Consider the following 17034-nt stretch of genomic DNA (forward strand, 5'->3'; position numbering starts at 1 on the left):
AGTGACATGCACTTCTTTTTCGCGGGCGTTTTTTTACGTGCCGTATTTTGACACCGACGAGTAAAATTAAGCCTCGTGGGAACAGAACACCGTAAATCCCATTGCAAGCAATGGGCAGATGTTTGGAGGCGTAATGAAGCCGTTTTTTCAGGCGTAATTCGAGGCCCGAATTACGTCTGAAACCACTGCCTGTGAATATACCCTATTGGTGACCAGTACTGAATTGTAGATCTCTTGGTAGTTCTTTTCGTTTTCTTCAGGTTTTGAGTAACTCTGAGGGCATGACCAGACGTGGCGGAATTGCTCTGGAATTCCGCTGCGGACAGTCCGCTGCGGAAATCCGCAGAGTACACGTTTCTCCATTGCTTTCCACAGCTTTTTAGTGAGGTTAATTTACACGTTGCGGAAAACTCCGCTGCGGACCAGAGGCTGCGGTGTGGAATTTGGTGTCCGCAGCATACACTGGTTGTTGCGGACGTGTAGCGGACTTGTTGCGGACTCATTGCGGAATTTCTCCATTGACTTCAATGGAGAGTCAAAATTCCGCAATGACGTCCGCAGATGTTATGTGTGCTGCGTAGCGTATTTGTTTTACGAACATGACATTTCTTCATTCTGGCTGGATCTATGTATTTCTAGGTCTACAGCCAGACTGAAGCCCCATGCACACTAACGTAAAAACGGCCGTAATCATGGGCCGTTATTACGGCACGCGCAGGCCCATAGAAGTCAATGGGGCTCCCGTAATTACGGGTGACTACGTGTGTGCACCCGTAATTACGGGAGCGTTGCTAGGCGACGTCAGTAAATAGTCACTGTCCAAGGTGCTGAAAGAGTTAAACGATTGGCAGTAACTGTTTCAGCACCCTGGACAGTGACTTCCGATCACAATATACATCAACCTGTGAAAAAAATAGAAGTTCCTACTTACCGAGAACTCCCTGCTTCTTCCTCCAGTCCGGCCTCCCGGGATGACATTTCAGTCCAAGTGACGGCTGCAGCCAATCACAGGCTGCAGCGGTCACGTGGACTGCCGCGCCATCCAGGGAGGTCGGGCTGGATGTCAAGAGAGGGACGCGTCACCATGGCAACGGCCGGGTAAGTATGAATTTCTTTTACTTTTACTAGTGAAAGGGCTGTCCCTTCTCTCTATCCTGCACTGATAGAGAGAAGGGAAGTACTTTCACCTCAATACGCAACGGCTAGTCAGCATAAATTTAATGCCCATTTTAGGCAGAGCCGCAACAGAATCTGCAACGCAGATTATGTGCGGCATTGATGCGGACAGTGGCGGAAGAAATACGCCACGTCTGGTTATGCCCTTATGAAATTTTTCATTAAAGTTGGCAGTTTGCATTTGGTCTCACACTTCTGGCTCTCACCAAACCCATATTGATCAGACATACAAATGTCTGATTCATTATTTCAGAGAATTAATTTCATTGGTCCCAAAATCGAATGGTCTGGCTATTCTCTGCATTGTTTAGCACCCCATATTTAGTTGTGGCTGTGTCTGGTACTGCAGCTTAGTCCCTTTAACATGAGCTGAAGTACGAGGTGCAGCCACAACCAAAAGTATGGCGTTGTGCCTTGGTAAACAATAAATGGGGCCCCTTCATGCAGTTGATTGGATATAGACCCTTGCCTATCATATGCTGATGGCCTATTTAAAGGATAGGCCAACAATATTATGGTCCCGGAAAACCCCTATAAGCACTTCAGCACTTTGTGGCCCCATTCTGTGAGGTCTTGCAGAGTGGGAGGTCTTGTATTGGCTCTAATCCCTGCCTAATAAAGGCTTGTAATGAGCAGGAGACCCCCCTTTATGACATCTATATGCTGCAATATGGCATATGAATATGAATTGTTCTAATGTGACACCCCCTTTAATAATGTAATAGAATTACCTGTGGACGATGCACACAACTGAATTATGCATATTATAAGCCACATGTAAAGTTATATGATATAGTGGTGTAGTTGGTGACACCATACCTGGACGGTCTCGATGTTATTAATGTTGGTGGGAGGAGAGCTGCTGTAGTGAAGAGGATAGGGTAGGGTCCTTGTATTCCAGCATGGTGGGTTGTTGCACCACACTGTTTGAGAAAATAGCGGGGTCTAAGTCTGGTCGTGGCACTTGCCGAAGCCGAAGACCAAAAAGAATAGTTATCATATTACCCAGCAAACCCAGCTGGGTAGAAGTCCAGAGACTGACGTATGGACGTTAGAGAAACGTCTTGATGTCAGATGAAGGGAGGGCGCGGGAAATTTTTTATTTGTGTGTGCGTAGTTGAGAGAGACGACAGAGAGGCAGTGTTGACGGGATTTTGAAGGAAAGTAAAACTCCCTTAAATAGTGCCAGGTTGAAGAATAAATATTATATATATATATATATATATATATATATATATATATATATATATATATTTCTGAATTCATTGATTGAAGAACAGATATTTTTAGAGTAAAAATAGCAAACCAAATTGAATTATTTAATATAAAGACTATTTCCATTAGAAATACCTAAAGTGTGAAAAATTCTACTAAACATTTTGAGAGGCAAAAAATATAACAAATCAAATATTCTCAAGAAAAGTAGACAAAAAGGAGGCAAGATATTATATTGTATCAACAAATTATAAGAGATATCAGCAGCTCTACTCCATAAAACCTAACATATAAAGATATTTACAGTTCAAGTCTTATCATCTGGATAATATATTTTGTTAAAATATTCTTCTGTTGTCCGTGGTATTTGGAATATTAATACTAATAAAACTGAGTTGTTTTCCATTAACTACGAAAATTCATATGTAGCAATAAAATAAGTTATTGAAATCAACATTATTACAGTATTATTAAACATCTATTTAACACATAATACAAAGATGTTTATTTTTTTTCAAATATTTTTTGTCATTAAAATGTAAATAAGTTCTTCTCATAAAAAAATTAGGATGTGGTTCTGGTTTTTGTTTTGGTTGAACCTGTCAACTAGTAGCAAAAATAAAAAAAATAATTTTTTTTAGTTTAGTACGAATGAATACATGAATTAATTTAAGGGGTTGTCTCATGGTTAAATATACATTTTCTCTGTTAGATTACGCAAAACATAAGAATTTTAAATTTAAAGGCTATGTACACCTTTGAAAACTTTTTTTTGTTATAAAAATGTGTATCAGTGTGATTGGTGCAACTTTGTATTTACATTTTATTAAAAATTATTTTTACTTTTTGAGATACAGCTGCTTTGTATCCTGTATACAGAGCAGCTGTATTTAGCGCTGAAACCTGTATCCGTCAGGTCAGCGGTACTCACAGGTTCAATGACAGCAGGTCCTGCGTGTCTCTGACACGCAGGATCTAGCTGTTATACTATGTTCATAACTTAGATATGATCGTTAACAGCTCGATGCTGCATGTCAGAGACATGAAGGACCTGCTTTCACTGAACCCATCAGTGACACTGTCCTGACGGATTCAGGTCTCAGCGCACGATACTTTTGCTCTGTATACAGGATACAAAGCAGCTGTATCTCAAAAAAGTAAAAATAATTTTTAATAAAATGTAATTACAAAGTTGCACCAATCACACGGATACACATTTTTCTGGAAAAAACAAAACAAAAAACAAAACACGTTTTCAAAATGTACATAGCCTTTAAATGATTTTTAAAATGTTCCTGTGTTAGATATTTTTTTTTTGTTACATACTTGTTATGGCGCCCCATGGTGTTTTTTTTCATTAAATTCTTACAAAATCTCCCTAATGTGTTCAGTGCGCTGCTTCTTATTGGCTGACCTGCACACTAGCAGCAATCACTCTACTGCTCTTGTACAAGAGGATCCGGGCAGTGAGACTGAGCTACTGGGCATGTGTGTCCACTAGCACTGGACACATTAGGCGGACATTATAAGAGGAAATCAAAAGAATATACGCTACAACAAGTATGTAACAGCAAAATCTACATACAGGAGCATTGTTTATAAATGTTTCCAATTAAAAAATTGTTCTGTTATGCCTGATCTAACAAAGAAATTTTATATTTAAATGTGGGGTAACCCCTCTAATGAATTAATGATTAGTGCTTTACTTTTCATGCACTTAAAGGGGTATTCCACGACCGGACAAGTGATGACCTATCCACAGGATAGGTCATCAGTATATGATCAGTGGGGGTCCGACAAGCAGAGCCTGCACCGTATGTTTTCAACGGTAAGCAGTAGTTGGAGCTGGAAGCAGATGGCTCCGATAACTGCATATTGGCCTTTCTGCAGCTCTGCTCCTATTTACTTGAATAGGAGCAAAGCTGCAGTACTCATCGGAGCCATCAGCTTCCGGCTCCAACTACTGCATACCGTCCAAAGCTTCCAGCGCCTGGAGGCAGCTGGAGCAGCTGATCAGTGCGGGGTCCGGGTGTCGGACCTGCACCAATCATATACTGATGACCTATCTCGTGGATAGGTCATAAGTTGTCCGGTTGTGGAAAACCCCTTTAGGGTAGGAACACACGACTCCTAAACACTCGGGATTATCCTCAACGGATTAATTGCAGAAAATCTGCAGCGTATTACAGGAGCAGCAGTGTGGATGAGATTTTAACAGAACACTCAGTAGAAAAAAGTCACCAAAAAAGTAGTGTATGTTGCGACATTTGTTGGGGAATTGTAGAGATTCAAAAGCAAAAATCGCAAGTAAGAAAAAAAAAGTTATACTTACCCAGAGTTCCCTGCTTCTTCTCCAGTCTGGCCTCCTGGGATGCCGTTTCATCCCATGTGACCACTGCAGCAAATCACAGGCTGCAGCAGTCACATAGCCTGTACATGGCCTGCAGTGGAAATTCCGCCCGAAAAAACGCGCCACAATGTGGTGCGGATTTTAGGACGGCATTCCCTGCGGTGTTCAGTCCGGATACGCTGTGCAGCTTGAAGCGGCGTATCCGCCCTGAACATGCCGTGTGTTTTCCTACCCTTAATATAAAATTACTATAAAATCCCTAATCCCCAGAAAGCATAAAAAATCTGTCTGTTCAACCTTGCAGACCAGAGGATATTCTAGTATGCATATTTCTGCAGGAAGGAAAATAAATCACATGGATTATTGCTATCTACCTGCTTTAACTCTGAAAGGCTATGAGCTGCCATCAAATCTGCAGAATATTTGTGTTTTCTCCTGCCTTGCTACAGATAATTCTACTTTTTTGTTTTATTTATACTCATCACGTCAGAACTCTGTGATCAATCATTCCAAGTATGTAAAATGTGATATTTTTAAAACAGGTGCCTTGTTATTGAAATGACAGCTGTCTGAGCCTCTCTCTTGTAATGAACCCAAAGGAAAGGAGCTGTTCCTGAAATGTTTTGTGAATGCTAATAAAGCTATGATATTGTAAGTGTATTCCCGGCATGTACAAAGCCCCACTGACTGACACTGGATGACAATAACCCACTTGCAGAACAACAGCTTACCATACGGTGACAGGGCTGCACTAAAGATGTCACTCTCTCTTTAAACTCTAGTGCTTGGCGTTCATGCTTGTCAGTCTTTTGCATGGACACAGGGACAGAATGCAAATGTTTGCCACATACAATTGTTACGTTACAGTATTGGTTATCAAAACTTTCTTAACTTCTTAAAGGGGTTGTCCAGTTGTTATTTATTGCTTTCTTTACTTATTTTTATAATAGGAAATCATACCGTTTTCTAATATACATGTATTAGAAATTCTGCTCACTTACCTTTATTATACAGGGTGGGCCATTTATATGGATACACCTAAATAAAATGGGAATGGTTGGTGATATTAACTTCCTGTTTGTGGCACATTAGTATATGGGAGGGGGGAAACTTTTCAAGCTGGGTGTTGACCATGGCGGCCATTTTGAAGTTGGCCATTTTGTATCCAACTTTAGTTTTTTCAATGGGAAGAGGGTCATGTGACACATCAAACTTATCGAGAATTTCACAAGAAAAACAATGGTGTGCTTGGTTTTAACGTTACTTTATTCTTTCATGAGTTATTTACAAGTTTCTGACCACTTATAAAATGTGTTCAAAGTGCTGCCCATTGTGTTGGATTGTCAATGCAACCCTCTTCTCCCACTCTTCACACACTGATAGCAACACCGCAGAAGAAATGCTAGCACAGGCTTCCAGTATCCGTAGTTTCAGTTGCTGCACATCTCGTATCTTCACAGCATAGACAATTGCCTTCAGATGACCCCAAAGATAAAAGTCTAAGGGGGTCAGATCGGGAGGCATTTCTTCTGCGGTGTTGCTATCAGTGTGTGCGCTGGCTCCCTTCCCCTGCTTGTTTCAGAAGCGCCCCGGGCCCGGCAACTCAGCAGTCGCCTTTCCGCCCGGGTGCTTCTTTACTCAGTAGCGTTGCTACCGCTGTAGCAGCCATAGCAGCTATTAGTGTCGACACCGGGCTTGAGGGCGCCCGCGCTGGGCCCCGCCCATGGGCGACGGCGCCGCTAGCAGCCGCTGCGGCTGCTACAGCGTCAGCGACGGCACTATAGCAGAGTATCTCCCTGCTCTGCTATCTACTAGCGCCACTGTAGCTCCCTGAAGGAGTGACATCAGAGGAAACTCCTGAAGCAGAATCCCCGTCCACAGCGTTGCTGACTCTGTGAACAGGGATTCCACACCAGGAGAAACCAATGACGTCACTGTCCATAAATATACACAGACGACAGGAGCTTCTCCTGGAGTTGAATCCCCGGTCACAGCGTAGGGAATGCTGTGGACGGGGATTCCGCTTCAGGAGTTGCCCCTAATGTCACTGTCCATATATGGACAGAGACATCAAACGGAGCGCTCCAGGAGCGGAATCCCCGGCCACACTGGGATTCCGCTCCTTCAGGGAGCTACAGTGGCGCTACCTACAGGAAGGGGCGGTGCTATCTTCAAGGTGACTGTGGGCTGTGTGGCGCTACCTACAAGGAAGCTGTGGGCTGTGTGGCACTACCAACAAGGGGGCTGTGGGCTGTGTGGCACTACCAACAAGGGGGCTGTGTGGCACTACCAACAAGGGGGCTGTGTGGCCCTACCTACAAGGGGGCTGTGTGGCACTCCCTACCAGGGGGCTGTGTGGCACTACCTACCAGTGGGCTGTGTGGCACTACCTACCAGGGGGCTGTGTGGCACTCTCCACAGGGGGCTGTGTGGCACTCTCTACAGGGGGCTGTGTGGCACTCTCTACAGGGGGCTGTGTGGTGCTATCTACAAGGCGGCTGTGTGGTGCTATCTACAAGGTGGCTGTGTGGTGCTATCTACAAGGGGGCTGTGTGGCGCTATCTACAAGGGGGCTGTGTGGTGCTATCTACAAGGGGGCTGTGTGGCGCTATCTGCAAGGGGGATATGTGGCGCTATCTACAAGGGGACTGTGTGGTGCTATCTAAAAGGTAGCTGTGGCCTGTGTGGCACTACCTACAAGTGGGCTGTTTGGCACTACCAACAAGGGTACTGTGGGCTATGTGGCACTACCAACAAGGGAGCTGTGGGGCACTACCTACCAGGGGGCTGTGTGGCAGTCCCTACAGGGGGCTGTGTGGCACTCTCTACAGGGGGCTGTGTGGCACTCTCTACAGGGGGCTGTGAGGCACTCTCTACAGGGGGCTGTGTGGCACTCTCTACAGGGGGCTGTGCGGCACTCTCTACAGGGGGCTGTGTGGCACTCTCTACAGGGGGCTGTGTGGCACTCTCTACAGGGGGCTGTGTAGCGCTATCTACAAGGCGGCTGTGTGGCGCTCTCTACAGGGGGCTGTGTGGCACTCTCTACAGGGGGCTGTGTTGCACTCTCTACAGGGGGCTGTGTGGCACTCTCTACAGGGGGCTGTGTGGCACTCTCTACAGGGGGCTGTGTGGCACTCTCTACAGGGGGCTGTGTGGCACTCTCTACAGGGGGCTGTGTGGCGCTATCTACAGGGGGCTGTGTGGTGCTATCTACAAGGCGGCTGTGTGGCACCATCTACAAGGGGGCTGTGGGGCGCTATCTACAAGGGGGCTGTGTGGCGCTATCTACAAGTGGGCTGTGTGACGCTATCTACAAGGGGGCTGTGTGGCGCTATCTACAAGAGAGCTGTGTGGCGCTATCTAAAAGGGGGATGTGTGGCGCTATCTACCAGTGGGCTGTGTGGCACTACCTACCAGGGGACTGTGTGGCACTACCTACCAGTGGGCTGTGTGGTACTACCTACAGGGGACTGTGTGGCACTCTCTACAGGGGGCTGTGTGGCACTCTCTACAGGGGGCTGTGTGGCACTCTCTACAGGCAGCTGTGTGGCACTCTCTACAGGCGGCTGTGTGGCACTCTCTACAGGGGGCTGTGTGGCACTCTCTACAGGGGGCTGTGTGGCACTCTCTACAGGGGGCTGTGTGGCACTCTACAGGGGGCTGTGGGGTGCTATCTACAAGGCGACTGTGTGGCACTACCTACCAGGGGGCTGTGTGGCACTACCTACCAGTGGGCTGTGTGGCACTACCTACAAGTGGGCTGTTTGGCACTACCAACAAGGGTATTGTGGGCTATGCGGCACTACCAACAAAGGGGCTGTGGGCTGTGCGGCACTACCAACAAGGGGGCTGAGTGGCACTACCTACCAGGGGGCTGTGTGGCACTCCCTACCATGGGGCTGTGTGGCACTACCTACCAGTGGGCTGTGTGGCACTACCTACAGGGGGCTGTGTGGCACTCTCTACAGGGGGCTGTGTGGCACCATCTACAAGGGGGCTGTGTGGCACCCTCTACTGGGGGCTGTGTGGCACCCTCTACTGGGGGCTGTGTGGCACTCTCTACAGGGGGCAGTGTGGCACTCTCTACAGGGGGCTGTGTGGCACTCTCTACAGGGGGCTGTGTGGCGCTCTCTACAGGGGGCTGTGTGGTGCTATCTACAAGGTGGCTGTGTGGCACTCTCTACAGGGGGCTGTGTGGCACTCTCTACAGGGGGCTGTGTGGCACTCTCTACAGGGGGCTGTGTGCCACTCTCTACAGGGGGCTGTGTGGCACTCTCTACAGGGGGCTGTGTGGCACTCTCTACAGGGGGCTGTGTGGCGCTATCTACAAGTGGGCTGTGTGACGCTATATTCAAGGGGGATGTGTGGCGCTATCTACCAGTGGGCTGTGTGGCACTACCTACCAGGGGACTGTGTGGCACTACCTACCAGTGGGCTGTGTGGCACTACCTACAGGGGACTGTGTGGCACTCTCTACAGGGGGCTGTGTGGCACTCTCTACAGGGGGCTGTGTGGCAATCTACAGGGTGGTGTGTGGTGCTATCTACAAGGGGGCTGTGTGGCACCATCTACAAGGGGGCTGTGTGGCACCATCTACACGGGGGCTGTGTGGCGCTATCTACAAGGGGGCTGTGTGGCGCTATCTACAAGGGGGCTGTGTGACGCTATCTACAAAGGGGCTGTGTGGCGCTATCTACAAGAGGGCTGTGTGGCGCTATCTACAAGAGGGCTGTGTGGTGCTCTCTACAAGGGGGATGTGTGCACTATCTACAAGGGGGATGTGTGGCACTACCTACCAGGGGGCTCTGTGGCACTCTCTACAGGGGTCTGTGTGGCACTCTCTACAGGGGGCTGTGTGGCACTCTCTACAGGGGGCTGTGTGGCACTCTACAGGGGGCTGTGTGGCACTCTCTACAGGGGGCTGTGTGGCAATCTACAGGGTGCTGTGTGGTGCTATCTACAAGGGGGCTGTGTGGCACCATCTACAAGGGGGCTGTTTGGCGCTATCTACAAGGGGGCTGTGTGACGCTATCTACAAGTGGGCTGTGTGACGCTATCTACAAAAGGGCTGTGTGGCGCTATCTACAAGAGGGCTGTGTGGCGCTATCTACAAGGGGGATGTATGGCGCTATCTACAAGGGGGATGTGTGGCGCTATCTACCAGTGGGCTGTGTGGCACTACCTACCAGGGGAATGTCTGGCACGCCCTACTAGGGGGCTGTGTGGCACTCCCTACCAGGGGGCTGTGTGGCACTACCTACCAGTGGGCTGTGTGGCACTCTCTACAGGGGGCTGTGTGGCACTCTCCACAGGGGGCTGTGTGGCACTCTCTACAGGGGGCTGTGTGGCACTCTACAGGGGGCTGTGTGGCACTCTCTACAGGGGGCTGTGTGGCACTCTCTACAGGGGCTGTGTGGCACTCTCTACAGGGGGCTGTGTGGCACTCTCTACAGGGGGCTGTGTGGTGCTATCTACAAGGGGGCTGTGTGGCGCTATCTACAAGGGGGCTGTGTGACGCTATCTACAAAGGGGCTGTGTGGCGCTATCTACAAGAGGGCTGTGTGGCTCTATCTACAAGAGGGCTGTGTGGCGCTCCCTACAAGGGGGATGTGTGCGGCACTACCTACCAGGGGGCTGTGTGGCACTCTCTACAGGGGGCTGTGTGGCACTCTACAGGGGGCTGTGTGGCCCTCTCTACAGGGGGCTGTGTGGCACTCTCTACAGGGGGCTGTGTGGCACTCTCTACAGGGGGCTCTGTGGCACTCTACAGGGGGCTGTGTGGCACTCTCTACAGGGGGCTGTGTGGCAATCTACAGGTTGCTGTGTGGTGCTATCTACAAGGGAGCTGTGTGGCACCATCTACAAGGGGGCTGTGTGGCGCTATCTACAAGGGGGCTGTGTGGCGCTATCTACAAGTGGGCTGTGTGACGCTATCTACAAAAGGGCTGTGTGGCGCTATCTACAAGAGGGCTGTGTGGCGCTATCTACAAGGGGGATGTGTGGCGCTATCTACAAGGGGGATGTGTGGCGCTATCTACCAGTGGGCTGTGTGGCCCTAGCTACCAGGGGACTGTGTGGCACTCCCTACCAGGGGGCTGTGTGGCACTCCCTACCAGGGGGCTGTGTGGCACTACCTACCAGTGGGCTGTGTGGCACTCTCTACAGGGGGCTGTGTGGCACTCTCCACAGGGGGCTGTGTGGCACTCTCTACAGGGGGCTGTGTGGCACTCTCTACAGGGGGCTGTGTGGCACTCTCTACAGGGGGCTGTGTGGCACTCTCTACAGGGGGCTGTGTGGCACTTTCTACAGGGGTCTGTGTGGCACTCTCTACACGGGGCTGTGTGGTGCTATCTACAAGGGGGCTGTGTGCCACCATTTCCAAGGGGGCTGTGTGGCACCCTCTACAGGGGGCTGTGTGGCACTCTCTACAGGGGGCTGTGTGGCACTCTCTACAGGGGGCTGTGTGGCACTCTCTACAGGGGGCTGTGTGGCACTCTCTACAGGGGGCTGTGTGGCACTCTCTACAGGGGGCTGTGTGGCACTCTACAGGGGGCTGTGGGGTGCTATCTACAAGGCGACTGTGTGGCACTACCTACCAGGGGGCTGTGTGGCACTCCCTACCAGGGGGCTGTGTGGCACTACCTACAAGTGGGCTGTTTGGCACTACCAACAAGGGTATTGTGGGCTATGCGGCACTACCAACAAAGGGGCTGTGGGTTGTTCGGCACTACCAACAAGGGGGCTGTGTGGCACTACCTACCAGGGGGCTGTGTGGCACTCCCTACCAGGGGGCTGTGTGGCACTACCTACTAGTGGGCTGTGTGGCACTACCTACAGGGGGCTGTGTGGCACTCTCTACAGGGGGCTGTGTGGCACCATCTACAAGGGGGCTGTGTGGCACCCTCTACTGGGGGCTGTGTGGCACTCTCTACAGGGGGCTTTGTGGCACTCTCTACAGGGGGCTGTGTGGCACTCTCTACAAGGCGGCTGTGTGGCACCTTCTACAAGGGGGCTGTGTGGCGCTGTCTACAAGGGGGCTGTGTGGCGCTATCTACAAGTGGGCTGTGTGACGCTATCTACAAGGGGGCTGTGTGGCGCTATCTACAAGGGGGCTGTGTGGCACTATCTACAAGGGGGATGTGTGGCACTATCTACAAGGGGGCTGTGAGGCGCTATCTACAAGGGGGCTGTGTGGCGCTATCTACAAGGGGGCTGTGCGGCACTATCTACAAGGGGGCTGTGTGGCACTACCTACAAGGGACTGTGTGGCACTACCTACTAGGGGCTGTTTGGCACTACCTACAAGGGGCTCTGTGGCACTACCTACAATGGGCTGTGTGGCACCATCTACAGGGGGAATCTGAGAGTGGGGGGCTGATTGTCATTTTACTGTGAGTGGGGGGCTGATGGTCATTTTACTGAGAGTGGGGGGCTGATGGTCATTTTATTGTGAGTGGGAGGCTGATGGTCATTTTACTGTAAGTGGGGGCTAATGGTCTTCAAGTGGTTTCCAACTCTGACCTCCAATTAATAGGAGGCAAAAAATACCTGCGGCGCTCGTATGGTGCTTTTTTGCCTGCGTGTTTTGCATTTGCTTCAACGGCTTAAGAAAAAACGCAAAGCAAAAAAAAAGGGTCAAACAACGCTGTCAATTCCTAAAGGAATTTTAAGGCAGATTTTTTTTGGCCACTAAGCGGACATTATACTGTGTAGGGGTACTACAGGGAGTATAATATCCAAGCGATTCTGCAATTGTTTCCTCGTGACACATTGGAGTTTTTGTTACTGGTAAAATTTGGTCGATACATTCAGTATTTAGTTATGAAAAACACAAAAATTTAGCCAAAATGTTAAAAAATTAGCATTTTTATCAATTTAAATGTATCTGCTTGTAAGTTAGGCAGTTATACCACACATTACAAGCTTTAGAATTTTAGCAGAAATTTCTCACATTTTCAACGCCCCTGAGGGACCAATACAGTGGAAATTCCCCAAAAGTGACTCCATTTAGGAAGCTACACCCCTTGAGAAATTCATCAAGGGGTGTAGTGAGCATTTTGACCCCACAGGTGTTTCATAGTTTTTATTAGAACTGGGCAGTGAAAATAAAAAAATTCCTTTTTTTCAATAAGATCTAGCTTTAGCTTAAAATGGCAGGGCTGCCGATTTGCTATAAACCACTACGATGCAGCGATCGCTTTCGATCGCTGCATCTAAGGGATTAATGACAGGGATCGGAGCTAGTTCCAGTCCCTGCCATTACAGCAGGGTGTCAGCTGTAACATACAGCTGACACCCACTGCTGATGACTCCGGCTCAGCTTCCGTAGCCAAAAGACCGGGAGGCCAGTACTAGTACGAGACCATTGCGATCATCGGCACCCCAGCTCCGGTCCTGGCCATTGCAACAGGGTGTCAGCTGCAACATACAGCTGGCACCCAGCGGTCATGGTGTGGGCTCAGCTCCTAAGCCCACACTATCACTGCGACATAACTGAACTGCGCTTGGCGGGAACCCTCTCCCAACAGCGCTGTATATATACGGCGGATGTTGGGAAGGGGTTAAAATTTTTTGAAAAACACAACACACAGGGAGAAGAATGTAAGAGCTGCTCCTCACAGACACCGACACATGCTGCTGTAGTTAGAAATACTTTATAACTTCTGCTCCTCAATAACCTATTATTCACCTGTTAGATACCTGGACAGTGTTGCCTGAATGCCAGTGGTCACATGATGTGGGTCATATAGCTGTCCATTGTTATCCTATGGGTGCTTTTTTTATGGACAAATCTGTGGGCTATACCATTTTTTATTTTTAGACTTCTTGTCTAGGGGCGTTCCCCAGCACTGGTCACATGTTCTCTTCTCTGGGGGCGTTCCTCTACACTGGCCTTGTGTTCTCTTCTCTGGGGGCATTCTCCAACTCTTCTCTGGCTGTGTGGATTTCTCATGCAGGAGCACAACCTTCTCTCTGCTCTCCCCGCTCACTTCTGTTGCTTCTGAGGCTGTTTTGCATAACCACGCCCAGACATTTACACAGCGTGTCTATGTATTTGCCTTACTCCCCCTCTGAGCTTCTGCTCATGATCTTCTCACTACCTTATAGCTCTCTTATAACACAGGGGACATGTTGCACTGTGCATGCCCAGCTATCTGGTTGGCAGAGATCGGTAGGCATGCACTGTAGTCCTCAGTGAAGAGGAGAAAGTGGCTGCTGAATAACTGAAGGGGAACGGTTCTCATCTGCACAGCACACACCAGTGAGTAGGACCTTGTACATGTGCAGATGTCACAGTAAATACTCGTATATAAGTCTACAAAGGAGGAGCTGCTGAGTTTGCCGTCAGGGAGCTGACTGATGGATCAGAGAGAACTGAATACAGCAGCTGGCCATGTACTGAAATACACTGTAGGTACAGAAGATAAACGGTGGACAATTTTTAATTAAGACCAATATGAAATGTGTTTTATTTTGCAAAAAACATACCATGCAATTTTTTTTTAAAAAAGTGTGCAAAGGTGAAACAGTCTTTAACTGCTGGGATCGGAGTTTTATTTGATTCAGGCAGTCGCGGTGTGAGTGCAGCTTTGTATTACAGCCATCTTCCCACTAATTATCACACAGGCACAATGGCATTGCCCGCGTGTTAACTCTAAACTACCTGAGGCTCTTGATGTACTATTACTTAAGGCCTTATTCACACGAACGTGTTATACATCCGTGCTGCGCGCGTAATTTTCACGCACGTCGCATGGACCTATGTTAGTGAATGGGGCCGTTCAGACTGTCAGTGAATTTCACGCAGCGTATGTGCGCTGTGTGAAACACATGACATGTCCTATATTTGCCCGTGTTTCACGCTGCACGCACCCATTGAAGTCAATCGGTGCGTGCAAATCGCGCTCGGCACACGGAAGCACAACAGTAGTAAAATCAATGAATGAAAACCAAAAAGCACCACGTGCTTTTCTGTTTGTAAACATAAAACCAGAGTGTCATAATTATGCCGGCTGCGCGAAAATCACGCAGCCACGCACCATATGCTGATGCCACACGGACCTTTTGCGCGTGCAAAACGCAGCATTTTTTGCGCTCGCAAAACGGACACATCCGTGTGAATAAGGCCTAAATGTGTGACATGTCATAGTGACATGTCAGAAGTTTGGATTGGTGGGAGTCCGAACACTGAGATGACATTAATTAGTATGCAGGTAATGCATAATACAAAAATAGCACTAATGTAATAAATATTTAAAGTGTAGCTAAACGTTTGACAAACTTCTGACTTGTCATAGTGACATGTCAGAAGTTTGGATTGGTGGGGGTCCGAGCATTGAGACCCCCACCAGTCGCTAGAACGAAGCAGCTGAAGCGCTCGAGTGAGCGTTCAGCCGCTTCGTGTCTGTTCGGCTTTTTCCTGAAATAAATGTATCAGTGTACGGGCCCATAGACTTTTTATTGTGTCAGTACTCCGATACAGTTATTTCCGGAAAAAACTGAACAGACACGAAGCGGCTGAGTGCTCACACGAGCGCTTCAGCTGCTTTGTTCTAGCGAATGGTGGGGGTCTCAATGCTCGGACCCCCACCAATCCAAACTTCTGACATGTCACTATGACAAGTCAGAAGTTTGTCAAACGTTTAGCTACACTTTAAATATTTATTACATTAGTGCTATTTTTGTATTATGCATTACCTGCATACTAATTAATGGCGTTGTCCAGTTTCAGCAAATGATTTTTTTTTTTTGCATAATGAAAAGATATACAATTTTCCAATATACTTCTATATTAATTCCTCACGGTTTTCAAGAACTCTGCTCGCTGTTATTCAGTAGGAACATTCATTGTTTACTTCCAGTGGATAAAATTCTGTCCATGGTCATGTGATGGACACACAGGTGCACGGACTGTTACAGTTACAGTATGTGTATCAGAACGCTCCCAACTCCTGTGTCCATCACATGACCATAGACAGAATTTTATCTGCTGGAAGTAAACAATTAATGCTTCTATTGAATAGCAACAAGCAGAGATCTTGAAAACCATGAGAAATTAATATAGAAAAAATATAAATATACTTATATACTACTAATTTTTATTATACAAAAAAAATAACATAAATTTGCTGAAACCGGAAAATCCCTTTAAATATTTGTACATTTATCATACAAAACATATTACACTGATATAGATTAAATATTCTGAGTGCTGTTTATGGCTGAGCGCTGAGGAAAAAACTAAAGTAACGCATCTTGCAAATGCTAGAGTTGCCTGGAGGCCAGTTGAGGTCATAGTCTATGACTCACATCGGCATATGTTATTCTACTGATGCATTACTCAAATAAAACAGTTATGTTCTGGGTTATAACCAGTGGAAGCCACGTCTGGCCATACATTTCCCTTAACTAGCTGCTGTTGTATTACATGATTCTCCTTTTCAGTATAACAGGGAATCCAGACTATGCACTTAAAGGGAATTTATTAAACACTTCCCGCGATTGGGAGTGACTATACGTCCATATTAAAGATAGCTTCCCGCAAATGGGCGTACAGTCACGTACTGAAGATGAAGCGGGCACAGGAGCTGTGTCCGCACCATCTGCAGCGGGTGACGGCTCTAATATATCACAATGGCGGCGATCACAGTTATCTCTGATCGATGCCATTTAACCCCTTAAATACGGCGCTCAATAGCGACCACCGCATTTAAGTGGTTGACAGAAGGAGGGGGCTGGTTGGTATGACAACCATAGCTTAGCAATAGCTGCCAGGTTGGCCATGTATGGAAGCCTATTAGGACCTAATAGGCTAACTCTGAGTTGAATGACAGTTACAATACACTGCACTGTTAAAAAAGTTGAAAAAAAAATGTTTTAGAAAAATAAATAAATAAAAGTTTTAAGTAATAAAAACAATAATCGCCCTGTTTCCGTTATCAAGTCCTTTGTAATTGGAAAAAACAAATTTTTAAAAAAAACTATACATAATAGGTATCGCCGCATTTGGAACGGCCTGAAAAATATCATGTTATTTTTCCTGCACTTTGAACGCTGTAAAAAAAACAACTAAAAAACAGTGGTAGAATTCCTGCTCCCCAAAAAATGGAATAAAAAGTGACAAAAAAAAACGCTTGTACCGCAAAATGGAAGCAATAAAAATTACAGCTTGTTCCACAAAAACTAGGCCCTCACACAGCTCCTTCAATGGAAAAAAAACAGTTATGACTCTCTGAGCACAATGATGCAAAATGATGGGCCAGACTAATTTTTTAGGTCCAGTAGTTTTTCAC

Source organism: Rhinoderma darwinii, chromosome 1 (assembly GCF_050947455.1).
Source record: "Rhinoderma darwinii isolate aRhiDar2 chromosome 1, aRhiDar2.hap1, whole genome shotgun sequence".
Classification (NCBI taxonomy): domain Eukaryota; kingdom Metazoa; phylum Chordata; class Amphibia; order Anura; family Rhinodermatidae; genus Rhinoderma; species Rhinoderma darwinii.